The 26,937-nt window shown below is 43.4% G+C and overlaps 2 non-coding genes and 1 pseudogene across 2 annotated transcripts; 2 read left to right on the top strand and 1 right to left on the bottom strand.

Annotated features, from left to right (window-relative positions):
- Positions 1-385: 385 nt before the first annotated feature.
- On the bottom strand, positions 386-17,998 carry LOC139235575 (Ig heavy chain C region-like; annotated as a pseudogene).
- A 3,511-nt stretch (positions 17,999-21,509) lies between these two features.
- Positions 21,510-21,592, top strand: trnal-uaa (transfer RNA leucine (anticodon UAA)). The gene has a single exon. It is a non-coding gene; the product is annotated as a tRNA-Leu (tRNA).
- Positions 21,593-24,918: 3,326 nt separating this feature from the next.
- On the top strand, positions 24,919-25,001 carry trnal-uaa (transfer RNA leucine (anticodon UAA)). Its single transcript has one exon. It is a non-coding gene; the product is annotated as a tRNA-Leu (tRNA).
- The last annotated feature ends 1,936 nt before the right edge of the window (positions 25,002-26,937 follow it).

Raw genomic sequence — 26,937 nt, 5'->3', positions numbered from 1 at the left:
AATGTATTTTCGTGTTAATTCTGCATTACATCACACCCAGTGGGCCATCCTGTCCTGTCAGTTCTGAACCAGCTTTGTCCAGCTCCATCAGCCCCAATAACATGGCCCATCTCGACATCCAAGTCTGAGAAATTGAACATCTCGACATCCACATGCGCGATATCGTACATCTTGACATCCATGTGTGAGAAATCGTACAACTGATTTGCGTGTAATTAAGATTATATTTTAATCAGAGGGCCTTATTTCAGTACTGCCGGCGGTTTGATCCTCAGAGTAGTATTATCAAACCAATGCTAACAGATACTTTTCAATTCTATCGTGCTCTCATGAATCACCATCGGCTCACTGCATTACAACAGTGACTACACTTTCAAAAAGTATTTCACTGGCTGTAAAGCGCTTTGAGACATCCACTCGTTGTAAAAGGTGCTATATAAATCCAGTACTTTCTTTCTTTCCTTCTTAGAGTCAGGATTATGCGACTTTGTGACAACCAGTTGTTATCCTGTAGAGACCGCTCTGAATATCCTTGATCCATAACTCTCAGGACTATTGCGAGTGGTGGATCATGGCAGCAGTCTCTGTGATCCTGCAAAAAATAGAGACAAAATTTACAGTCACTTGGACAAGTATGGATTAATTAAAGGACGCCAGTATGCAGTTGTTAAAGGTAAATTGTGTTTAAATAACTTGATTGAGTTTTTTTACGTTGGTAACAGAGAGAGTAGTTGAGGGCAATGCGGTTGATGTGGTATACATGAACTTCCAAAAAGTCGAAGTGCCAGCTAATACGTTTGCCTGCAAAGTAGAAGCCCATAGAGTAAGAGGGAAAATTGCAGCATGGGTACCAAATTAGCTGAATGACAGGAAAGAGGGATTAGTGATGAATGGAATGTGTTTCTGACTGATATCAGTGTTACCCAGGAGTCTTTATCAGGAACGTTGCTTTTCTTGATATATATTAATGAATTGGACTTGGGTGTACTTGTCTCAATTGCAAAATTTACAGACGACACAAAACTTAGAAGGATGCTGAACATTGACGCGGACAGTGATAGACTTCAAAAGGGGACCGCAGGCTGGCGGAATTAGCGGACCCGTGGCAGATGAAACACAATGCAGAAAAGTGTGAAGTGTAACATTTTGGTAGGAAGAACGAGGAGAAGCAGTATAAATTAAAGGGTACAATCCTAAAGGGCGTGCATGAACAGAGAGACCTGGGATACACGTTCACAAATCGTTAAGAGTGGCAGGTTGAGAAAGCAGTTAAAACAACAATCGCCATCCTGGGCTTCATAAATAGAGGCATAGCGTACCAAAGCATGGAAGTTAAGATAATCCTCTATAAAACACTGGTTCGTGCTCAACTGGATGTTGTATCCAATGCTGTGCATCACACTTTAGGAAGGATGTGAAGGCCTTCGAGAGAGTGCAGAAAAATTAGAACAATGGTTACAGAGATGAGGGATTTCATTTACGTGCATAGACTGGAGAAGCTGGAGTTGTTCTCTGGTGCAGTGAACCTTGAGAGGACATTTGATAGAGCTGTTCAAAATCATGAGGGTTCGGGACAGAAAAGACAGGGCGAAACTCTTCCCATTGGCGGAAGGTTCGAGAACAAGAGGACACAGATTTAAGTGGACTGGCAAAAGAACCAAAGGCGACTTGAGGAATAACTTTTTTATGCAGCGAGTGGTTATGATCTGGAAAGCACTGCCTGAAAGGATGGTGGTGGCAAGTTCAATCGTAGTTTTCAAAAGGATGTTGGATAGCTACCTAAAGGGGAAAAATGCAGGGCAATGAGGAAAAGGTAGGGTGTGGGAATAGCTGAGGTGCTCTTGCAGAGTGCGGACAGGGGCTCCACAGGCCGAAATGTGTCCATTTATGCTGTAACCCATTCTATGATTCTATGATCCTGCACCAGCCACAATATAATGATATGATGGTACGATATGGGCGCTATTACAACGTCACCAACAACACCTTAAAATTTAAATTCTATTTCCCATTACAAGCTGCTATACTCAGTAAAGTGAGCAACTGTTTGGCAGGGAGGTATAACAGAAAGTAAAGAAGCATTGCATGCAATTCTTTTCCTGGTAAAAGGCACCAAATTCTTTAATTGGGTAACAGCGTTTGAATAGGATTGACGAATCGCCACGATGTACTTACTCTACTCCCTATCATGTGAATTTGGCGCATCACTCAGAATACCACTCAGTAACAATGAAGGAGGAGATATACAGATTTTGGAGGAGCATTTCTCTGGGTAGTATTTCTCAATGGTAATTCAAGCCTCCCTCCCAACTGCACCTCACTTGTTCAAAATAAGAAAATATTCGGGGATGCAATTTAACCATTCAACGTTATGAACATTGCAAAAGAAGGAATTGGAATCAGTAAATAGAGTGAACAAGAGAAAGTGTGAGAGAGGAGAGAAAGATTGAAATGGAGAAAGAACAAGAAGCGTAAGAGAAAAAAATAAGATATTAGTAAAGGAAAGGAAAAATGACAGAAATCAAGAAATGTTTTACTTTGTAATTGTCCTTCTATACCCGCTGTTTCTCTTAGATGTTTGTATTTATTCTCAAGATATGGGCGTAGATGGCAAGGCCGGAATTTATTGTGCATTACTGGCTGCCCTTGAAAAAGTGTTGGTGGGCTTTCTCCTTGCACCGCTGCAGTCCATGTGGTGAATGTGATGTCACGTAGGAAGTTCCAGTATTTCAACCCATGGACAATAAAGTAACATGGATAAATGAAAATTCCGGATGGTGCTTGACTTATAGAATCACACAATAATACAGCATTGAAGGAGGCCGTCTGACCAATCATGTCTGTGCTCGCTCTGTGAAAGAACCTTCTCCAATCTACTCCTTCCATTAACCCCGCTGTGTTTTGGTCGACACGAATACGCTTCTTCTAATGAGTTGCAGTAAAGAGACTTGCAGCATGATTCAACGGGAATTGGAGCATTGCTGTGGGACAACGGTCCCGTACGTAGAATGATACAACACCTAAGGACGCCGTTACGACCTTTGTGCCTGTGCCTCCTCTTTGCAAGAGCTATTCAATTAGTCCCACACCTTTGCATTCCGCCATAGAAATGTTCGTTTATTCGTTCAAGTGTTTACACAATTCGATTTTGAACGTTGCTACTGACTCTGCTTCCTCCACCCTTTCAGGCTCTGCATTGCGGATCAAAGCAACTCGCTGGGTAAAATAATGTTTCCTCGTGTCATCTGTGGTTCCTTTCCCAATTACCTTAAATCTTTGTCCTTTGGTTACCGACCCTTCTGCTCGTGGAAAGAGTTTCCCTAATTTAATCTCTCAAAACTCTTCATAATTTTGAACAACTCTGTTAAATCTCTTCTTAACTTTCTCTGTTTTAATGAGATCAATGCCAGCTTCTCCAGTCCCTCCACAAAATCCCCACATCCCTGATATGAAAACAAATTAAACATGTTGTTTTAAAAGTTCCCTCAATTACAGATATTGCTTTACTGAATCGCTCGATGACAGATATCTTCTTGGTTTGGTCTGTGGCTTCCCTAGAATTTTTTACATAGTCGAGCAGTTTGAAGCACCGTGATTCTCAGTCAACAGAAATAAACGGCGCTGTATTCATTTTCTGAATTGACAAAGGAAAAATTAATATACATTTAAATGACGAGCACCGAATTTTCCTCTTGCAAAATCGGCACCAATTTCTCTGGTGTTATTGCGGTATAAGGTAAACTGCGTTGTCGGGATCGGGTGCAGGCGTACCAGTAACGATCTGGATCTTCGGAACTGGTATTGTAAGTGCATTTACTTCAGGTTTTTTCTCCTTCATATACCGTCATCTCATATTGAGGCTGCATTACCGAACTCCATTGGATTTTACCTGTAAAGCTTATTTAGATCATCATTTAATGTCCTTCTTAATTAGCACAATTTAAACCAGCACAGGGAACACTTACCACAACCTACCTGCGATCGAGATTATTCTGGTGAAATACATCGGCTATTATGAAGGTAATATATTTTGCCAGATACGTTTCTCTGCAGATCTCTAAATTGTGACTAAGTTTACCGGTTTAACCATCTCTGGGCTGCAGATGACTGGACCTGCAATTTATTAACGTGCCCTGGCACTCACAGTGATGGAACTCAGTTCAACCCTCATACAGAACCTCCCGCTACTTTGTAGATCTTGGCTCCGACTGCTGAAGTCGTATATAACGGCGGGCAGATCCTGCCACATTGGTTCCTGTGAGCCGACACACACTGAGATGGACCCAAAGGAGAGTCTCCTGTATGAAGGGCTCACAATAAACTGATTTCTTGATACTCGTGGCAATGTCCTGCAGAGCCAATCAATTGGGCAGGTTGAGTATCTTAGCGACATGCACGAAGCAGAAGCCAACTGGTTGCAGCTAAAGTTAATTGTGAGAACAGAATGACAACATTCGCTGGCATCGCCTCGAATCTAGAATCAGAATATTAAGCCTGTGCTGGCACTTTGAAAGAGCTATCGTATTAGTCCCACTCTTTTCCTAAAGCCCTGCAATTTTCTCACTTTAGATATTTAACTAATTCCCTTTTGAAAGTTAATATTAATTCGTTTCCCCACTCTTTCACGTAGTATATTCCTGATCATAACTGCATCAATAAATTCGGCCCTTTTCACCTCAGGCTCCTTTTCCAATTTGCTTAAATCAGAAATCAAACATCAGGAAATATGTTTGTCCCTGGTAATAACTTCAACTGAGTTGCGTACCTGGATTCCGTGGATGACGCCATAATCCCTCGCATACATCATAGCACAGTGATTGGCTGTTTCTTCGAAGGTTACTGCCGTATCCGTAGGAGTTGTTCACTGATTTCACGTTGATAGTATCAGAAGGAATGGCGCAGAGCAGGAAGACAGAATCCTCAGGGTGATGTTCAGTGAGTTCAGCGAGATGGTATCAAAGGGAATGAAGCAGAGCAGGGAGGCAGGATCCCTAGGAAGATGTTCAGTGAGTTCAGGGAGATGGTATCAGAAGGAATGGAGCAGAGCAGTGAGAACAAATCTGTGGGTGATGTTCAGTGAGTTAAGCGAGATGGTATCAGAGGGAATAGTGCAGAGCAGACAGAAAGGCAGTCCGGGGAAGAGGTGACAGCGGGTCGTGTTTAACGTGAGATCATGCACTTTGGCAGAAAAAAATCAAAGAGACAGTTATTATTTAAATGGAAAAAGATTGCAAAGTGCCGCAGTTCAGCGGGACCTGAGGGTACTTGTGCATGAAGCACAAAAGGATGATATGCAGGTACAGCGAATGATCAGGAAGGCCATTGGCATCTTGGCCATTATTGTGAAGAGAATGGAGTATAAAAGCAGGGAAGTCTTGCTACAGTTATACAGGATATTGGGGAGGCCACACCTGGAACTGTGTGCGGTTTTGGTTTACATATTTATGAAAGGATATACTTGCTTTGGAGGCAGTTCAGAGAAGGTTCACTCGGATGATTCCGGAGATGAGGGGGTTGACTTATGAGGAAAGGTTGAGTAGTTTGGGCCTCGACTCATTGGAATTCAGAAGAATGAGAAGTGATCTTATCGAAATGTATCAGATTATGAGGGGGCTTGACAAGGTGGATGCAGAGAGGATGTTTGCACTGATGGGGGAGATTAGAACTGGAGGGCATGATCTTAAAATATGGGGCCGCCCAATTAAAACAGAGATGAGGAGAAATTTCCTCTCTAAGAGCGTTGTAAATGTCTGGACTTCGCTGCCTCAGAGAGCCGTGGAATCTGGGACATTGAATAACCTTAAGATAGAAATAGACAGTGTTTTAAACGATAAGGGGCTATGGGGAGCAGGCAGGAAAGTGGAGCTCAGTCCATTATCATAACCGCCATGATATTATTGAATGGCAGAGCAGGCTCGAGGTGCAGTATGGCCTACTCCTGTTCCAATTTCTTATATTTTTATGTTTTTATGTATGTTCCTCATAATGGAGAACGGTTGGCAGTGATAACCCTACGCATTTCTGTCCGTATGGACCATATGCATTCAGGTGACCTGTAAATAGTTGAATCGTAAACGAAACTTACATTCTACGAATGCCCTCCCAGAGAGGAGGATGTCAATCATATATTTGGGTAGAACAAAACGACAATGATTTTACATCAGAAATTGATATTGCCCGTGCATCACACATTTTGTATGTAGGTGCCCAACGGGCACAAAGCTCCAAATGTACCTGCAGATGCCGCGTGAACCCTCATCTCCTCTCTGTCAAAGATAATCTCTCCACCTGTCGTCTCTTTCTTGGCTTTCTATATGTGTATAACAGTAACATTGGAGCGCGTGTCTGTGTGTCAGTTAGGCCCCAGTCTTTGGGAATCATTCCAAGAGTTTGTGCTCTCTAGTGTGTCTGGAAGTGTTTGATGGGACAGTATAGAGTGAGCTTTAATCTGTATTTAACCCGTGCTGCTCCTGACCTGGGTGTGTTTGATGGGACGGTGTAGAGGGAGATTTATTCTATATTTAACCCGTGCTGTACCTGCCCTGGGAGGGTGTGGTGTGCAAGTGTAGATGGAGCTGTTCTCTGTATCTAACCCGTACTGCACCTGCCCTGGGAGTTTTTGATGGGACAGTGCAGAGGGAGCTTTATTCTTTATCTAACCTGTGTTGTACCTGCCCTGAGAGTGTTTGTTAGGACAGTGTAGAGGGAGATTTGCTCTGACACATACTATACTGTATCGGACTATGGTGCATCAGAGGCCTGCTCTTTAATATAACCTGGCACGTGAAAGGCCATAATATTAGAGGAGACCACCTGGTCACTGTGCAGTCATTCCGCCTCTGGTGCATGATGTAACAAGGCAGGGGAAAATGTGCCGTCACTCTGATGGGATACTAGGTGGCGCAGTGGCTCCTTAACCGAAGGGACTTGGATTCAAACACATCAGGATAGGACGCGGGAAGAATAAATTTCATGGAAATAAAACAACGTGTGATAGGGAAATAGAACAGTGTGAAGGAGCCTTGGAGTAAAGAGTTCAGCAAAGTCCAAATTATTCCATTTGTCATTGCAGTTTTATTAACAATTTCACAGAGAGCAATTCACAGAGAAGGTTTTCAAAAGTTCACACAAATTGAATACAACAAATGAGCGTCACATTAAGACCAGAACACAGTCGGTCTGAGCTGCCAGCTATTTGTACAACTCTAACAGACATCAGGGAGAGAAACAGATGTTCAACACCAAGGGAAGTGAATAATTGTGAATCATGAATGATAAAAGTGACTTATGTACACATGAGATATTCAAACAATTGTATGACTCTGAGATACATTTACATTATAGCCACGGTTATCTCACACATTTCAAACAGAGAAATGAAAAAATTGAAGGCAATTTACTCCGGGAATCACCAAGAGGACATAATTTATTTTCAAGACACAGTGATGTGAACAACCAGAGGAGAAAAATCCCCGGCGGCCGAAATTCAGTCAATCACTTGACCTGTAAAAGAGGGATAAAAGTTTGAAGCAGCGTTTTAGTGGTTTGGGGCATTAATTTCAGGGTTGTTATCAATGAAACATTTAGAGATTTGTCAAACCTCTTCAATCAACTCGAACTGAGTGCATTGAATCTTCTCACCTTCACCAGAGTGATGGCAGCGCTGTAGGAAATGCTCAGGAAGATCAAGATGATGAATGTGGAAGCGGTTGTCCAGATGTTGCTGCTCTCGTCCTCATACTCTTCACTCCAGATGTGGTCTGAGGAATCTACGGGATGTAGGGGAGGAAATATATTCAGATCGTTTGTTAACCCAAGATCTCATCTTATTATTACGTATTCTATTTTCTTTTTTTAAGGTGTTAGATTGTTCTCTATTTTAATGTTCAATGTATGCCCTGTGTTAAGTTAATCACGCTAAGTAATCTATCTGTGTTCCTAATTCCACAGTCGTTCCTTCTTTATGATCCTTCTATAGTCGGTTTTGGAAAATATGACAGTTTTCCTTCAATGTCACAGGCTAATTGATTTTGCATCAATTTCATAGGATTTACCATTCGGGAATAGTATGATGTAATATCGGGGGAACTATACTGAATGATATCGATTAATTTAACAATAGCTTCAGATAGCTAATTATTCGGAGACTGTCAAAGGGACAGGGTAAGACATCAGATGTGAGTTATAATCTGGATTAATTTGTGGTAGTCAAGGTTCTGAACATAATTAATTTGCATGAGTTTCCAACTAAGAACTTTGATTCAGTTTGCGTTCAGGACCAGAATATAGGAATGTTAGATATTATGGTATCAGAAATGATTTATTTAATACAATCGTTGCAGACTGTCTGTTCAAAGAATTTATTTTAATTCTATATTCGTCTGTTACCTGACGTATTTTTTGCACTTTAGTGTTTGTGTTTGTGTGTATGACGATCTCTTCTTTTGCTGTTGTCTGTGTTTGTGTGTTGATGTATGTTGATATGTAAGTTTGAATGTTTTAATGTGTCATTCCATATATTTATATTTTTGTGTAAGTGTTTGTGTATTTTTGTAAGTTTGTGTATGTTTACATGTAAGCCTTTATGTGTATATATGGAATTGTTTGTGGTTATGTTTAAATATGTCTATTCTTTGTAAGTACGTTCATGTGCGTGTTTTAATGTGTTTGTGTATGGTTATGTGTACGTGTTGTGTATGTTTATGGGTAACAATGTGTGCATTTATGTGTAACTGTGTGTGTTCGCATGTAAATGTGTGTGTGTGTTATGCGTTAGTTAATTTGTGTTGAATATGTGTTTATGCAAGTGAAAGTGTGTGTGTTTGTGTGTGTGTGTGTGTGTGTTAGTGCTTCTGTTTTATTTAAGGGTGTGTTTATTTTTGCTGTCATATTAATGGTGCTGTGGTTCTGACAATGACGGTGTGTATTATATTCTGGGTATGCGTAATATCTTGTGTCAGTGTGTCAATGTGTGTGTTTATTTGTAAGTCGCTGTGTGTTTATTTGTAAATCCGTGTTGTGTTTATGTGTAAGTGTGAACTTCCACAAAAACATACACTACTAACGTTTCCACGCATTCTTCCTCGCTCTGTGTAAATGTGTTCAGTGTGAGACACAATGTGACATCAGCTGACGGAATGCAACAAATGAATCGATGGGCATCTCTCTCTGGTGACATTGAGGGGTACAATGATTTAACAATTGCCCTTTGCCCTCTCGCTTGTGTGGAAGTCGGATACATTGGGTTAACAATTGCAGATTCCCCTCACTATGCTGGGGTTGTGGGCGGGACAGTAAGTTAACAATTGCCCTTTCCCCTCTCTCTGGTGGGGGAGAGGGTTTACATCATCAAAGGCAGTCCCTCGCAATCAAGGAAGACTTGCTTCCACTCTTCGCCTGATTTCTTACGTGGCTGTACAGTCCAATAGGGAACCACAGTCTCTGTCGCAGGTGGGAAAGACCGTGGTTGCGGGAAGGGGAAGATTTTACACGTTTGCCGCACGTTCCTTCCACTGCCTGCGCTTGATGTCTGAATGCTCTCGGCGACGAGACACGAGGGGCTCAGCGCCCTCCCGGATGTACTTCCTCCATTTAGGGCGGTCTTTGGCCAGGGACTCTCAAGCGTCAGTGGGGATGTCGCACTTTATCAGGGAGGCTTTTGTGGTCCCTTATAACGTTTCCCCTGCCCACCTTTGGCTCATTTGCCATGGGCGAGTTCCGAGTCGAGCGCTTGCTTTGGGAGTCTCGTGTCTGGCATGCAGACAATGTGGCCTGCCCAGAGCAGCTGATCAAGTGTGGTCAGTGCTTCGATGCTGGGATGTTGGCCTGCACGAGGACGCTAATTTTGGCGCGTCTGTCCTGCCAGGGAACTTGTCGAATCTTGCAGAGACGGAGTGAAGTTACAGTGCATTAACAATTGCCGTTTCCCCTCACTCTGGTGGGGCAGTGGGAAGTACAGTGGGTTCAGAATTGCCATTTCACCAGTCTTTGGTATGGCAATGGGCTTACAGTGGGTGAATAATTGCCCTTTCATCTCTCTCTGGTGGTGCAGTGAGAGGTACAGTTGGTTCAGAATTGCGCTTTCACCTCTCTGGTGGTGTAGTGGGAGGTACAGGGGTATAACAATTGCCATTTCACCTCTCTCTGGTGGGGCGATGGGAGATTCAGTTCGTGTTCGTGTGTGGACCTCATTTCAGATCCCAGAGTGTGCGATGCTGCCAAATAAATTGTCCCCAAATCTGAAGGGATGGACAACACGAGAAACAAGGGCACCGAAATATAAATGTACAGCATTTGTTTATCGGGAAATAGAACTATGCAGATTCTCCCAGTGGGACGAAAGTTGCTGAAATGACTTTGAGGTATCCTGTCATTAAATATCTTCTCTTTCTCTCCAACCTGTGGTGTATATGAGCTGAGAGCGCTGAATGTACCAGCTTTGGCCACAAGTCCGACAAATATTCTGCTTCAGATTAACAGCCCGCCCCTTGGCTAAAATAGGAAACAAAATTAATTGAGCGGCTGCGTGTGTAACTCACGATTGGAAGAAAAGGCCTTTATTGTTTTTTACTTAAGAACTGAAAGGCAATCGAGAGATTCTCATTGATAAGAATTGATGTTGTCCATCAGAGCAAGGGAAATGTTCACAAAACAGGGTTTACCTCTGAATTTATTGATGGTTCTGTTGGTGATTTTCAAGGAAATCGCTTCATGTCCCACCACACAGGAGTAAGAGGCGCCGCGGGCCCACTCCTTGGCTGCAATGGATAGCAGGCTGTACATGAAGAAGGAGCTGCTGCCATTCTCCGCCATCACCTCGGTGTTCTTGTAATTGTCGGAACCACCGGCTTGTCATTGACGGTCCATTTGACGAAGATCTCTCGGGTGGAGAAACCTCTCACTAAGCAGGTGAGGCTGACCAACCTCTGAGCAGAGACTTCTTCTGCCGAGGGCAGGAGGACAGACACGGCCGGTTCCCATGGATCTTTCGCTGTAGAACAGTTACAATAAAGGCAAATGAACTGGACAGTTCCAGAGACAATGGTGGGAGTTTTAATCTAATAAAGCAGGTGTATTGAGGGTGTGGGGGTGATTAAATTGGTAAAAATCGGCATCCCGACATCAACCCGACCACTCCTGGTTGTAATATTGTATTTGAATAATATATTTATAGGAGGCTGGAATCCTCTATTTTAACCTCCATTCGGTTTTTAACTGTAGCTGGTCCGGCTTGACACACTGTGTAAATCGCAGCAGTTACAGCGATGCGGGGACGGCTGCACCCAGGTGGTTATTGCCCTTACACCTCCCTCCTGGATCCAGGGTCCCTGCCTAACCCACCCCCCGCGATCCGAGAGCTCCTCACTCGGATTCCAATCCTCCTCTGCTCCCGAGTGGCCTTTGAGACCACCACCAACTCGCCTTCTCTGTTTACATTCGCCAATGTCCCGTGGTTGTACGTCAGAGAAATATGCTCTTCGTTGACATTTAACGCTTTATTATTTCCCCTCTGGGGCCTCTCTGGTTTACCATCCCGCAGCAGAGTGAACATAATCTTTCTCTCTGAAATCTTGAAGGGTTGGACTTGAATTTACTGCACAGATCAAGGAGATTTGGCCAACTGGTCTATGCTGGTGTGTATGTTCCACACATGCCTCCTCCTAGCTCACTTAATCTCATCCTAATAACATACCCTTCTATTCCTTTCTCGCTCATGGACTTATCCAGTTTCCCCTAAAATACATAACATCAGGTCCCAGAGTGCTGAGTTCGTGGAATTACCAAACTGAATGATCAGAGTAGCCCATTAAACACTTTAAATAATGAATTGGCCCTTGCACATGCAGCAGAAATAGTCACAGTATCTGACTTATTGCAACAATCTCCCCGCTATCCCTTTTCCTTGTGGATGGAATCTCTGATAGGAGTCGGTATATCCTGATGGCTCACCACGCAGTAGAACTTATCCCCACTCAGCCAGTCTTGTGTCGAGATGTTTAAGTTGCTGATTACGCTGCTGGGATCCTCTCCGTGTTAGACGTTAATCTCTGATTTCAAAGCCTCCTTTTCTCAGGTCCAGGACACGGTGAGCCCATAAGGAGCATCAGACACGACGCAGTTTAAGGTCACCGTCGCTCCAGTAAGTCCTGTGCCAGTGACTGTGGGCAAAGAGTGATTTTTGAATCGCTGCATGGGACATCCACTGCAAAACAGGAATGAAAGTCAGGAAAAGCTGCATCTTCAGAATCCGGACACCAATTTTTAGCCTTAACTCGTTCAAGGGGGATAAATCACTTTTGAGATATCAACCTCACGCTGTTGCTTTAACATCGGCGTTATTGGAAGGACAATGTATTTGCAACGATTCCGGGAGATCTGTAACATTTCCAGTAATGGGCTGTGAAGCAAATAACCGGCGTAAAACGGGAATACATTGTGGTGCTATTGTGTTAGGCACTGAATAGCGCTCATCCTGAAATCCCTTGCTGCTTCAACATTCAGGAAGGATAGAATAAAAGGAAAAGGAAGTGGGGTAGCATTGCTGGTTAAGGAGGAGATTAAGGCAATAGTTAGGAAGGACATTAGCTTGGATGATGTGGAATCTATATGGGTAGAGCTGCAGAACACCAAAGGGCAAAAAACGTTAGTGGGAGTTGTGTACAGACCTCCAAACAGTAGTAGTGATGTTGGGGAGGGCATCAAACAGGAAATTAGGGGTGCGTGCAATAAAGGTGCAGCAGTTATAATGGGTGACTTTAATATACACATAGATTGGGCTAACCAAACTGGAAGCAATACGGTGGAGGAGGATTTTCTGGAGTGCATAAGAGATGGTTTTTTAGACCAATAAGTCGAGGAACCAACTAGGGGGGAGGCCATCTTCGACTGGGTGTTATGTAATGAGAGAGGATTAATTAGCAATCTCGTTGTGCGAGGCCCCTTGGGGAAGAGTGACCATAATATGGTGGAATTCTGCATTAGGATGGAGAATGAAACAGTTAATTCAGAGACCATGGTCCAGAACTTAAAGAAGGCTAACTTTGAAGGTATGAGGCGTGAATTGGCTGGGATGGATTGGCGAATGATACTTCAGGGGTTGACTGTGGATGGGCAATGGCAGACATTTAGAGATCGCATGGATGAACTACAACAATTGTACATTCCTGTCTGGCATAAAAGTAAAAAAGGGAAGGTGGCTCAACCGTGGCTATCAAGGGAAATCAGGGATAGTATTAAAGCCAAGGAAGTGGCATACAAATTGGCCAGAAATAGCAGCGAACCTGGGGACTGGGAGAAATTTAGACCTCAGCAGAGGAGGACAAAGAGTTTGATTAGGGCAGGGAAAATGGAGTATGAGAAGAAGCTTGCAGGGAACATTAAGACGGATTGCAAAAGTTTCTATAGATATGTAAAGAGAAAAAGGTTAGTAAAGACAAACGTAGGTCCCCTGCAGTCAGAATCAGGGGAAGTCATAACGGGGAACAAAGAAATGGCGGACCAATTGAACAAGTACTTTGGTTCGGTATTCACGAAGGAGAACACGAACAACCTTCCGATTATAAAAGGGGTCGGGGGGTCTAGTAAGGAGGAGGAACTGAGGGAAATCCTTATTAGCCGCGAAATTGTGTTGGGGAAATTGATGGGATTGAAGGCCGATAAATCCCCAGGACCTGATGGACAGCATCCAGAGTACTTAAGGAGGTGGCCTTGGAAATAGTGGATGCGTTGACAGTCATTTTCCAACATTCCATTGACTCTGGATCAGTTCCGATGGAGTGGAGGGTAGCCAATGTAACCCCCACTTTTTAAAAAAGGAGGGAGAGAGAAAACAGGGAATTATAGACCGGTCAGCCTGACATCGGTAGTGGGTAAAATGATGGAATCAATTATTAAGGAATTTCATAGCAGTGCATTTGGAAAGAGGTGACATGATAGGTCCAAGTCAGCATGGATTTGTGAAAGGGAAATCATGCTTGACAAATCTTTTGGAATTTTTTGAGGATGTTTCCGGTAGAGTGGATAAGGGAGAACCAGTTGATGTGGTATATTTGGACTTTCAGAAGGCGTTCGACAAGGTCCCACACAAGAGATTGATGTGCAAAGTTAGAGTACATGGGATTGGGGGTAGTGTACTGACATGGATTGAGAACTGGTTGTCAGACAGGAAGCAAAAAGTAGGAGTAAATGGGTACTTTTCAGAATGGCAGGCAGTGACTAGTGGGGTACCTCAAGGTTCTGTGCTGGGGCCCCAGCTGTTTACACTGTACACTAATGATTTAGATGAGGGGATTAAATGTAGTATCTCCAAATTTGCGGATGACACTAAGTTGGGTGCCAGTGTGAGCTGCGAGGAGGATGCTGTGAGGCTGCAGAGCGACTTGGATAGGTTAGGTGAGTGGGCAAATGCATGGCAGATGAAGTATAATGTGGATAAATGTGAGGTTATCCACTTTGGTGGTAAAAACAGAGAGACAGACTATTATCTGAATGGTGACAGATTAGGAAAAGGGGAGGTGCAAGAGACCTGGGTGTCATGATACATCAGTCATTGAAGGTTGGCATGCAGGTGCAGCAGGCGGTTAAGAAAGCAAATGGAATGTTGGCCTTCATAGCAAGGGGATTTGAGTACAGGGGCAGGGAGGTGTTGCTACAGTTGTACAGGGCATTGGTGAGGCCACACCTGGAGTATTGTGTACAGTTTTGGTCTCCTAACCTGAGGAAGGACATTCTTGCTATTGAGGGAGTGCAGCGAAGGTTCACCAGACTGATTCCCGGGATGGCGGGACTGACCTATCAAGAAAGACTGGATCAATTGGGCTTGTATTCACTGGAGTTCAGAAGAATGAGAGGGGACCTCATAGAAACATTTAAAATTCTGACGGGGTTAGACAGTTTAGATGCAGGAAGAATGTTCCCAAAGTTGGGGAAGTCCAGAACCAGAGGTCACAGTCTAAGGATAAGGGGTAAGCCATTTAGGACCGAGATGCGGAGGAACCTCTTCACCCAGAGAGTGGTGAACCTATGGAATTCTCTACCACAGAAAGTTGTTGAGGCCAATTCACCAAATATATTCAAAAAGGAGTTAGATGAGGTCCTTACTACTAGGGGGATCAAGGGGTATGGCGAGAAAGCAGAAATGGGGTACTGAGGTTGAATGTTCAGCCATGAACTCATTGAATGGCGGTGCAGGCTAGAAGGGCCGAATGGCCTACTCCTGCACCTATTTTCTATGTTTCTATGTTTCTATGTTTACACCCATTTGTAGATCCTTGCATCCAAACGCATCTCCGCTGGTTATAATAGTGTAACCCAAATAGCCCGAAGGTCTAGAGGTCTACACCAGCATTACTCTGGTTCAAAACAAGTGTCAAATTAATTTCAGGATTTATGGGACAGCAGGAAACAAAGTTATGTTTCTGGTCACTTGCTGTGATCTTTATTGCGGTGAAAATGTGCAGGAACCAGTCACAGCCCCCGTCAGAGGAGAAGTTCAAGGTCGGGAGAATGGAGTTCCAAAGGGTCTTTTGTGGTGGGGCATCATTTGTAATGATGTGATGTAGTTTGTTAATTTCTGTCATTACTGAACATTTATCATGTCTGGTGAGAGAGAGTCAGAGTTAAATATGATCTCAGGGCATTAATAGCAACATAGGAACAGGAGGAGGCCATTCAGCCCATCCATCCTGGCCCGCAATCCAGTTAGATCAGGGCTGATCTACACTCAACACCATATTCACGCCTTAGTTCTGTAACACTTGATAATCTTGCCTAACAAAAATCTATCAATCGCAGTTTTCAATTGAAACCAAGCTTCAGCAGCTTTTGGGGAGGGAAATCCAGACTTCCTGTGAAGAAATCCTTCCTGACATCACTTCCGCACGATCTCGCTCTAATTTTAAGATTCTGCTATTTGTTCTGGACTTTTCCATCAAAGGAAATAATTGTTCTATATCTACTTGATCAATTGTATTTATCTACTTGAACACCTCAATTGTATCACCTCTTAATATTCTCTACTCGTCTCCTCATCATTTTATTTTATTAGCTCCGGTATCATTCGGATAAACCTGCACTTTACCGCCTCCATGACCAGGATGTCCTTCCTGAGGTGCGGAGCCCAGAATTGGGCTCAGTGCTCTGAATAGGGTAGATGCCCATTCCAACAGTGGGTTCCTGGACAGTTAGCAGTAAAGGGTTCCAGACTCCGACTGCCGCTCCGTATATAATCACCCAACTCAGGATAAACCTGAGAATACGGGCACGTCACTCACTGCCTGAAATCAGAGCAGGGGGAAAGCTTCGTTGGCGAGTTTATTAAATCCTGAACAATGAGGAATCCTGAACCAGAAGATCGTGAGTTGAAGTCCCACTCCAGGTACTTGATCACAAAATGTAAGCTGAGTCTCCCAGTGCAGTACTGGGGGCGTGGTGCACTATCCGAGGTGCCGTCTTTCGGATCACGTGTTAAACCGAGGATCCGTCTGGCCTCTTAGGTGGACGTAAATGATTCCCTGGAACTATTTCAATGAAAAGCCGAGGACTTTTCCTTCGTGGCCTGGGAATATTTATAGCTCAAAAAACACCACTAAGCAAAATATAATCTGGTCATTAACACACTGCTGTTTGTGGGAGATTGCTGTGCACTAAATGATTGCTGCACGTTGTACATTACAACTGTGACCACATTTCACAACTTAATTCATTGGCTGGCAAGCGATTTGGTTCAGACTAAGGTAGCTGAAGGCGCTGTTTCAAGGCAAGTTTGTAATCACAAGAATACACAAACTGCATGATTGGAAATTAGGAATAGTTCGGTGCTTTTTACTAATTTCAATAAAAGTCCTGACTGAGATCAGCGCTCAGAATGGTCTGTAACCTCTCGGGATTGTGCTTCTTACCCTAAGATCTGGTGAAGTTACGGCTTTGCGTGACCACTTCATGTGTGACCTGGCAGGTGTAGACCGAGCCGGTTAACCATTCCTCGGTGGGGACTGTCAGCCGACTGGCCGCCGAGAAGTTCCCGTTCACCTCAAAGACGGGAGAGGTGACGGAGCCCGAATCCAGGAGTTGTCCACTCTCCAGCCAATTCACGGTCAGTGACTTTGGCCGGAAATCGATGATTGAACACACGGCGCTTGCATATCTGCTGCTCGTGATTTGTTCAGTAGAACTCAGCGTGAGGAGAACAGTTGGAGGAATGATGTCGCGTTCAGGATCTTCAAGAGAAGACAAATTATTGACATTGCTTGCAAAATCAATCATTAAGAAATGCAAAGTGTCTTTATATTTTAACAGGTTCCTCGCTGTCAGACTAACACTAACCTGGCATTTACAGAGAGCAGAACTGTGCACAGTCTTCTCAGTGTAATCTGCAGATCGGAACTGTGCATAATATTCTTAGTATGATCTGGAGACCAGAACGTTACACAGTATTCCAAGAGTGATTAGGAGACCAGAACTGTAAACAATATTCTTGGTATGATATGGAGACCTGAACTGTATACAGTATTCTAAATGTGATATGGAAACCAGAACTGTGCATAATATTCTAAGTATGATAGAGATACCAGAATTATACACAGTATTTTAATTGTGATATGGGAGACCAGAACGGTGCACAGTATTTTAAGTGCGATAGGGAGACCAGAACTTTTCACAGTACTCTAAGTGTGATCTGGAGAACAGAACTGTACACATCATTCTAAGTGTAATATGGAGACCAGAACTGTACACAGCACTCTAAGTGTCGTCTAACCAAATTTCTGTACAAGTTGAACATACCTTCTCATCTTATCACAGTTTGCCCTGTATTCCACATCACTAACCTGGCATTGCGATGGCCCAGACCGACACACCACGTCAAACCTCGCAGTAGATGGTGCTACTGCACACCTCTGACTCGGTGATGGTTAACCGGCTCTTTATCTTTCTTCCAGGAAAGGCTGGTGATTTTATCTTTCTTCCAGGAAAAGCTGGTAATTTTGGGGGAGTAGTCCATCGCCAAACAGCGGAAGCAGTTTCTCCCTACTCAGCGCACTATGATCTGGGCTCTATTCCATCCTATTGAATGGACGTCTCTTGAGTTTCCTCCTTCCTCCCACTCAATAAATAATCCGAATTAAATACCATTCCAAAATCCGGTTAATTGGAAGTTTCTCCTTAAAACGGTCCATTTCAATTCCCATTGTTGTTCTTGTTATATAACAATGACCTGGACTTGGTTATAGGGATTCCATCTCGAAGTTCGAAGATGAAGCAAAACCTGGCAACGTAGCCAATAGTGAGCATGATAGTAACAGAATTGAAGAGGAATCAGAGAGACGAGTGAAATGGGCCGGGACATGGCAGTGCAATTTAATGCGGATAATTGAGAAGCGGTATACTTTGGGTGGAACATGGAGTGGCAGTATCATCTAAATAGTATTGTTTTGAGGGGATACAAAAACAAAAATATCTGGATATTGCCCCCGTGTCAATATTACTAAAAATGTTCGTAAATGCTCACTGAAAGCCGATGTGTATGTGTTTGTATGTGGGGTGGGGTTGAAGCCCAGATTCTCACAGAGACAGAATCCAGGTTCTCACAGGACCAGAATAGCCGAGTGGTTGAGGCGTTGGCCTTAAAATTCAATGGTTTTCCCCGCGTGGGTTCGTACCCCACTCATGGTATCTCTTTAATTTAACACGGATTTGCTCCCATTCTGATCAATGAGTCCGGATTTTCATCGGTTGAATCAGCAACTTTCTGTAACAATGTGACACTCTGAACCGATAATGAAATGAAATTGTGAAATGTATCTGTGTCGTTCGGTCTCTGCCTCTCTCTCTCTCTTCAGAGAGTTTTGTATGTTTGTGTCTTTGTCTCTCTCAGTCTGACTCACTCTGTCTGTCCCTGGTTCCCTGTTTGTCTCTGTCTCTCAATCTGTCTCTTTCTCACGGTGCCACATCTGTTCCAATGGGATTCTCTCAGACTCTTTGTCTGACTGGCTCTCTCTTTCCCATCATTTCGGTCTGTCCATGTCTTTGCCTGTCTCTGTGAGTCCCTGCCTGTAAGCTGAGAAGTATTTCCTTCATTTTCTGTTTTAGTCTCTATCGCTCTCTCTCTATCTGTCTCTCTCCTTGTCACTGTGTTTATCACTGTCTTTCTCTCACTCTTTCCCTCTCTCTCTTAATAGATCACACACACACATCACTGTATATGTATATGTTTGAGTCTTTTTCTCACTCAGTCTGCCTCTCCTTCTCAGTCTCACACTTTCTGTCTCTCGTTGTCTCTATCTCGCTGTCTGTCTCTCCATGTTTGTCGGTTTGTCTCTGTCTCTCTATGTGTCTGTCGACTTATTTTCACAGCTCGATAACTACTTCACCACAACCCGTATTCTCATCCGCATAGTGGTGACTATCCCTGCCTGTTACGTGGGAGAACCGGGTTCAATTCCCCAATAAACAAGCAGCTTTTCCAAAATGTCGAATTTTACTTCTGTTTCTTGGTATAGATTCATATTAAAAAGTTTCAGAGCAATATAGAACAGTAAAGATACAGCAAGAGGAGATTGACTCTTCAAGATTTTTTGCAAACGGAGACTTTTTCAGGATTCTGTGGCCGTCTGCTGCACAGAGATGGATGACTGAGTTTTTTCTGAGCAACATTTAAAGTGCCAGAGACGCAGTAGTTGTCGCCGAGTGGTTAACGCGATGTTCTCGAAATCCTTTGGGTTTACCCCGCGCAGGAACGAATCCTGCCGGCTCTGATTCTCAGCATTTTTCATTCCATTTTACAATTTAACCAGGTTTTTGCAAAACTGATCCTGAGATCGGCGGAAGAACGTCCCACCCCTTTCAACACTGAAATCTATTTCTCATTTTTTGCAATATCTCAATATCTGCAATATTCACGATGCATACAGATAGAAAAACGCAAAAATCAGCCTAAGTAGCGAAAGTGATTCAGCCTGTCTATCCCTCTATATGTATAAGGCATCTGTGCATGTCCGTTGGTGCATGTATATTTTTGGTTATTGATGTGTGTGTGTCGCTGTGTCTGTCTATCTGTATCTATGTCCCTGTGTATGTGCAACTGTCTGTGAAAATCATCACCATGAATTTGGTATGTTCTGGAACTTTTAAAAAAGACTTGGGGAAAATAATACGGTTGTGAACTTTGGTATCGGCTTTGGTTCAGTGGCAGCATCCTCGACTGAAAAACGCAAAAGCCAGCCAAAGTAGCGACAGTGACCCTGCCTGCCTATCCATCTATTTGTCTAAGGCAATCTATGTATATCTTGATCTGGGTGTCATGGTACATCAGTCATTGATTGTTGGTATGCAGGTGCAGAAGGCGGTAAAGAAGGCAAATGGCATGTTCGCCTTATTAGCGAGGGGATTTGAGTATAGGAGCAGGGAGGTTTTACTACAATTGCACAACTTGGTGAGGCTACACCTTAAATATTGTGTTCAGTTTTGGTATCCAAATCTGAGGAAGGACGTTCTTGCTATTGAGGGAACACAGCGAAGGTTCACCAGCATGATTCCCGGAATGGCAGGACTGACATATGACGAGAGACTGGATCAACTGTACTGGTATCCACTGGAGTTTAGAAGAATGAGAGGGGATCTCATAGAAACATATAAAATTCTGACGAGATTGGACAGCTTCGAGGCTGGAAGAATGTTCTCGTTGCTGGGGTGTTCGAGACCAAGGATCACAGTCTAAGAATAAGGTGTAAGCAATTTAGGACCGAGATGAGGAGAAACTTCTTCATTCAGAGAGTGGTTAACCTGTGAAATTTTCTACCGCAGAATGACGTTGAGGCCAGTTCGTTAGATATTTTCAAAAGGGCCCTTATGGCTAAAGGGATCAAGGGGTATGGAGAGAAAGCAGGAATGGGGTGCTGAGGTTGAACGATGAGCCATGATCTTATTGAATGATGGTGCAGGCTCGAACGGCCAAATGGCATATACCTGCACCTAATTTCTATATTTCTATGTTGATGCGTGTACATCTTTGGTTATTGTGTGTACATGCCTATCTGTATGCATGTCTCTGTGTACGTGCAACTCTTTGTGGAAATCATCACGATGAATTTGGTACGTCCTGGAACTTTTTAAAAAACTTGCGGAAAATAATATGGTTGTGATCTCTGATATCGGTTTTGGTTCAGTGGCTCCATTCTCGACTGAATCAGGAGGTTGTGTGTGTAAGTCCCACTTCTGTGACTTGAACACATCATCTTGGCTGACACTCAAATGCAGTACTTGGGGAATGTTGCATTGTTGAAGCTGTTGACCATCGGCTGAAATTTTAAATTTAAGCTCCATCTGCACCCTCGGGTGGATGTGAAAGTTCCCAGAGCCTTAGTCGAAAAAGAATAGGAGAGTTGCGCCCGTGTCAATATAACGAAAAATGTTCGTAAATGCTCCCTGAAATCCTATGTGTCTGTGCGTCGCTGTGGGCGTGGAGCTGAAGCTCAGATTCTCACAGGCAGAGTCCAAGTTCTGACAGGATCAGGACCAGGATGGCCGAGTGGTAAATGCGTTGGACTTAAGATCTAATGGGTTTATACCCGCGTGGGTTTGAACCCCAGTCCTGGTAATTCCTTAATTAAAAGTAGTTTTTTCCCATCCTGCTCAGTGATACACGATTCTCAAATGCTGAATCTCCAATTTTCTGTAACGATATGACACTCTGAGTCTATAATGAAATGAAATTGTGAAATGTATCTGTGTCGCTCGGTCTCTGCCGCTCTCTCTCTTTAGAGAGCTGTGTTTGTGTTTGTGTGTTTGACTCTTTGTCTCTCTCAATCTGCCTCTCTCTGACACACTCTGTCTGTCCCTGTTTCTCTGTTTGTCTCTGTCTCTCAATCTGTCTCTTTCTCACGGTGTCTCGTTCTGTTGCAAAGGGATTCTCTCAGACTCTCTGTTTGACCGTCTCTCTCTGTCCCATTATCTCTGTCTGTCCATGTCTTTGCCTGTCTCTGTTAGTCCCTGACTCTAACCTGATAAGTATTTCCATTATTTTCTGTTTTTGTCTCTGATAATCTCTCTCTCTATCTGTCTTTCTCTCTATTTGTCTCCCTCTTTGTCTCTCTCTTTGTCCCTGTCCTTTTCTCTGTCATTCCATCGTTATTTGCCTCCCTCTCTTTAAGGAGCACGCAAATGCATCTCTGTGTATGTATGTGTTTGAGTCTTTTTTCATTTAGTCTGGTCCTCCCTTTCAGACTCAATGTTTATGTCTCTCTTTGTCTCTATCTCACTGTCTGTCTCTCCCTGTTTCCCTGTTTGTCTCTGGTTCTCAATGTGTCTGTCTCTTTCTCACCGTGTCCAGTTCTGTTCGAATGGGATTCTCTCAATCTCTCTGTCTGACTGTCTCACTCTTTCCCATCATCTCTGTCTGTCTATGTTTCTGCCTGTCTGTCTCTCTTTGCCTGTCGCTGGTAGTTCCTGTCTCTAACCTGCTGAGTATTTCCATCATTTTCTGTTTATATCTTTGTCTCTCTCTCTATCTGTCGCTCTCTCTCTATCTGTCTCTCACCTTGTCACTGTCTTTATCACTGTCTTTCTCTCACTCTTTCCCTCTCTCTTTTTATAGATCACACACACGCATCTCTCGTTATATTAAGGTGTTTGAGTCTTTTTCTCGCTGACTCTGACTGACTTTTCAGTCTCACGCTTTCTGTCTCTCGTTGTCTCTCTCTCGCTGTCTGCCTATCCCTGTTTATCGGTTTGTCTCTGTCGAGCAATGTTTCTGTCGACTTCGGTTCACAGCTAGATTACTGCTCGGATGCAACCCGTTCTCTCGTCCGTGTCGTGCCGATTATGCCCCCCTTTTCCGCGGGAGAACCAGGTTCAATTCCCCGACGGAAAAGCAGCTTTTTCTAAATGTCGAATTTTACTTCTGTTTCTTGGTATAGATTTTATTAAAAAGTTTCACAGCAATATAGAACAGTAAAAATACAGCAAGAGGAGATTGCCTCTTACAGATCTTTTGCAAACGGAGACTTTTTCAGGATTCTGTGGCCGTCTGTTGCAGAGATGGATGACTGAGTTTTTTCTGAGTAACATTTAAAGGGCCAGAGAAGCAGTAGTTGTTGCCGAGTGGTTAAAGCGATGGTCCAGATATCTTTTCGGTTTTCTGCGTGTCGTTTCGAATCCTGCCGACTACAATTCACAGCATTTTTCATTCCATTTTACAATTTAACCAGGTTTTTGCAAAACGGATCCTGAGATCGGCAGAATAGCGTCCCACACATTTCAACACTGACATCAATTTCTCATTTTTATTCATCTGCAATATTCATGATTCATACGGATAGAAAAACGCAAAAATTAGCCAAAGTAGCGACAGTGATTTAGTCTGTCTATCCGTCTATATGTCAAAATCATGTCTGTTGGTGCATGTATATTTTTGGTTATGTGTGTGGGTGTGTGTGTCTCTGAGTCTTTCTATCTGTATATATGTCTCTGTGTATGTGCAACTGTCTGTGGAAATCATCACCATGAATTTGGTATGTGCTGGAACATTTTTAAAAAGACTTGGGGAAAATAATACGGTTGTGAACTTTGGTATCGGCTTTGGTTCAGTGGCAGTATCCTCGACTGAAAAACGCAAAAGACAGCCAAAGTTGCGACAGTGACCCTACCTGTCTATCCATCTACTTGTCTAAGGCAATCTTTGTATATCTTGATCTGGGTGCCATGGTACATCAGTCATTGATTGTTGGTATGCAGGTGCAGCAGATGGTGAAGAAGGCAAATGGCATGTTCCCCTTCATAGCTAGGGGATTTGAGTATAGGAGCAGGGAGATCTTACTGCATTTGTACAGGGCCTCCGTGAGGCCACAACTGGAATACTGTGTTCAGTTTTGGTCTCCGAATCTGAGGAAGGACGTCCTTGTTATTGAGGGAGTACAGCGTAAGTTCACCAGCATGATTCCCGGGATGGCAGGACTGACATATGAGGAGAGACTGGATGAACTGGGCTGGTATCCACTGGAGTTTAGCAGAATGAGAGGAGATCAGAAGAAACATGAAAAATTATGACGAGATTGGACAGCTTAGAGGCTGGAAGAATGTTCTCGCTGCTGGGAAGTTCGAGACCAAGGATCACAGTCTAAGAGTAAGGGGTAAGCCATTTAGAAACCGAGATGAAGAGAAACGTCTTCACTCAGAGAGTGGATAACCAGTGAAAATTTCCATTGCAGAAAGTCGTTGAGGCCAGTTCATTAGATATATTCAAAAGGGAGTTAGGTATTGCCCTTACGGCTAAAGGGATGAAGGGGTATAGAGAGGAAGCAGGAAAGGGGTACTGAGGTTGAATGATCAGCCATGATGTTATTGAATGGTAGTGCAGGCTCGAAGGGCCGAATGGCATATTCCTGCACCTAATTTCTATGTTTCTATTTTGAAGCGTGTATATTTTTGGTTATTGTGTGTGCGTGTGTCTGTGCATGTCTATCTGTATGTATGTCTCTGTGTATATGCAACTGTCTGTGGAAATCATCACCATGAATTTGGTACGTCCCGGAACTTTTTAAAAAACTTGAGGAAAATAATACAGTTGTGAACGTTGGTATCGGTTTCGGTACAGTGGTTCCACTCTCGACTGAATCAGGAGGTTGTGTGTGTAAGTCCCACTCCTGAGACTTGAACCCATAATCTTGGCTGACACTCAAATGCAGTACTTGGGAAATGTTGCATTGTTGAAGCTGTTGACCATCGGCTGAAATTTTCAATTGAAGCTCCATCTGCACCCTCGGGTAGATGTGAAAGTTCCCAGAGCCTTAGTCGAAAAATAATAGGAGAGTTGCGCCCGTGTCAATGTAACGAAAAATGTTTGTAAATGCTCCCTGAAATCCGATATGTCTGGAGCTGAATCCCAGATTCTCACAGAGGCTGAGTCCAACCTCTGACAGGATCAGGACCAGGATGGCCGAGTGGTAAAGGCGTTAGACTTAAGATCTAATGGGTTTATACCCGCGTGGGTTCGAACCCCACTCCTGGTAATTCCTTAATTAAACAGAGATTTTTCTCATCCTGCTCAGTGATTCCCAATTTTCATCTGCTGAATCTCTAGTTTTCTGTAACTATGTGACACTCTGAGCAGATAATGAAATGAAATTGTGAAATGTCTCTGCCGCTCTCTCTCTTTCGAGAGCTGTGCATGTGTTTGTGTGTTTGAGTCTTTGTCTCTCTCTGACCCACTCTGTCTGTCGCTGTCTCTCAATCTGTCTCTTTCTCACGGTGTCTAGTACTGTTGCAATGGGATTCTCTCAGACTCTCTGTCTGACTGTCTCTCTGTGTCTCATTATCTCTGTCTGTCCATGTCTTTGCCTTTCTCTGTTAGTCCCTGTCTCTAACCTGATAAGTATTTCCATTATTTTCTGTGTTTGTCTCTATGTCTCTCTCTCTCTATCTGTCTTTCTCTCTATCTGTCGCCCTCTTTTTCACTCTCATTGTCCCTGTCATTTTCTCTGTCATTCCATCACTATTTGCCCCCCCTCTCTTTTTGGAGCACGCAAATACATCTCTGTGTATGTAGGTGTTTGAGTCTTTTTCTCATTCAGTCTGATCCTCCCTTTCAGTCTCAAACTTTCTGTCTCTCTTTGTCTCTATCTCGCTGTCTGTCTCTCCCTGTTTCCCTGTTTGTCTCTGGTTCTGAATCTGTCTGTCTCTTTCTCACGGTGTCCAGTTCTGTTCGAAAGGGATTCACTCAGTCTCTCTGTCTGACTGTCTCACTCTTTCCCATCATCTCTGTCTGTCTATGTTTCTGCCTATCTGTCTCTCTTTGCCTGTCGCTGGTCGTTGCTACCTCTAACCTGCTGAGTATTTCCATCATTTTCTGTTTATATCTGTCTCTCTCTCTATCTGTCGCACTCTCTCTATCTGTCTCTCTCCTTGTCACTGTCTTTCTCTCACTCTTTCCCTCTCTCTCTTTATAGATCACACACACATCTCTGTATATGTAGGTGTTTGAGTCTTTTTCTCACTGAGTCTGCCTCACTTTTCAGTCTCACCCTTTCTGTCTCGCGTTGTCTCTCTCTCTCGCTGTCTGTCGATCTCTGTTTGCCGGTTTGTCTCTGTCGATCAATGTGTCTGTCGACTTCTGTTGACAGCTCGATTACTGCTCTAACGCAACCCATATCCTCGTCCGTATAGTGGTGATTTTCCCCACTTGTTATGCGGGAGAACCGGGTTCCATTTCCCGACGGCGCAGCAGTTTTTTCAAAATGTCGAATTTTACTTCTGTTTCTTGGTATAGATTTTATTAAAAAGATCCAGAGCAATATAGAACAGTAAAAATACAGCAAGAGGAGATTGCCTCTTCAGATTTTTTGCAAACGGAGACTTTTTCAGGATTCTGTGGCCGTCTGCTGCACAGAGATGGACGACTGAGTTTTTTCTGAGTAACATTTAAAGTGCCAGAGACGCAGTAATTGTGGCCGAATGGTTAAAGCGATGGACTAGAAATACTTTGGGTTTTCTGCGCGTAGGTTAGAATCCTGCCGACTACGATTCTCAGCATTTTTCATTCCATTTTACAATTTAACCAGGTTTTGGCAAAAATGATCCGGAGATAGATGGAATAACGTCCCACACCTTTCAACACTGACATTTTTTTCACATTTCTATTAGTCTGCAATATTCACGATACATACGGATAGAAAAATGCAAATATCACCCAATGTAGTGACTCAGCCTGTCTATCCTTCGATATGTCTAAGGCATCTGTGCATGTCAGTTGGTGCATGTATATTTTTGGTTATGTGTGTGTGTGTTTGTGTCTGTGTCTGTCTATCTGTATATATGTCTCTGTGTATGTGCAACTGTCTGTGGAAATCATCACCATGAATTTGGTATGTCCTGAAACTTGTTCAAAAGACTTGGAGAAAATAATACGTTGTGAACTTTTGTATCGGCTCTGGTTCAGTGGCAGCATTC

This window comes from Pristiophorus japonicus, chromosome 23 (assembly GCF_044704955.1).
Source record: "Pristiophorus japonicus isolate sPriJap1 chromosome 23, sPriJap1.hap1, whole genome shotgun sequence".
NCBI lineage: Eukaryota > Metazoa > Chordata > Chondrichthyes > Pristiophoridae > Pristiophorus > Pristiophorus japonicus.
This window is presented reverse-complemented; position numbering and strand designations above follow the sequence as displayed.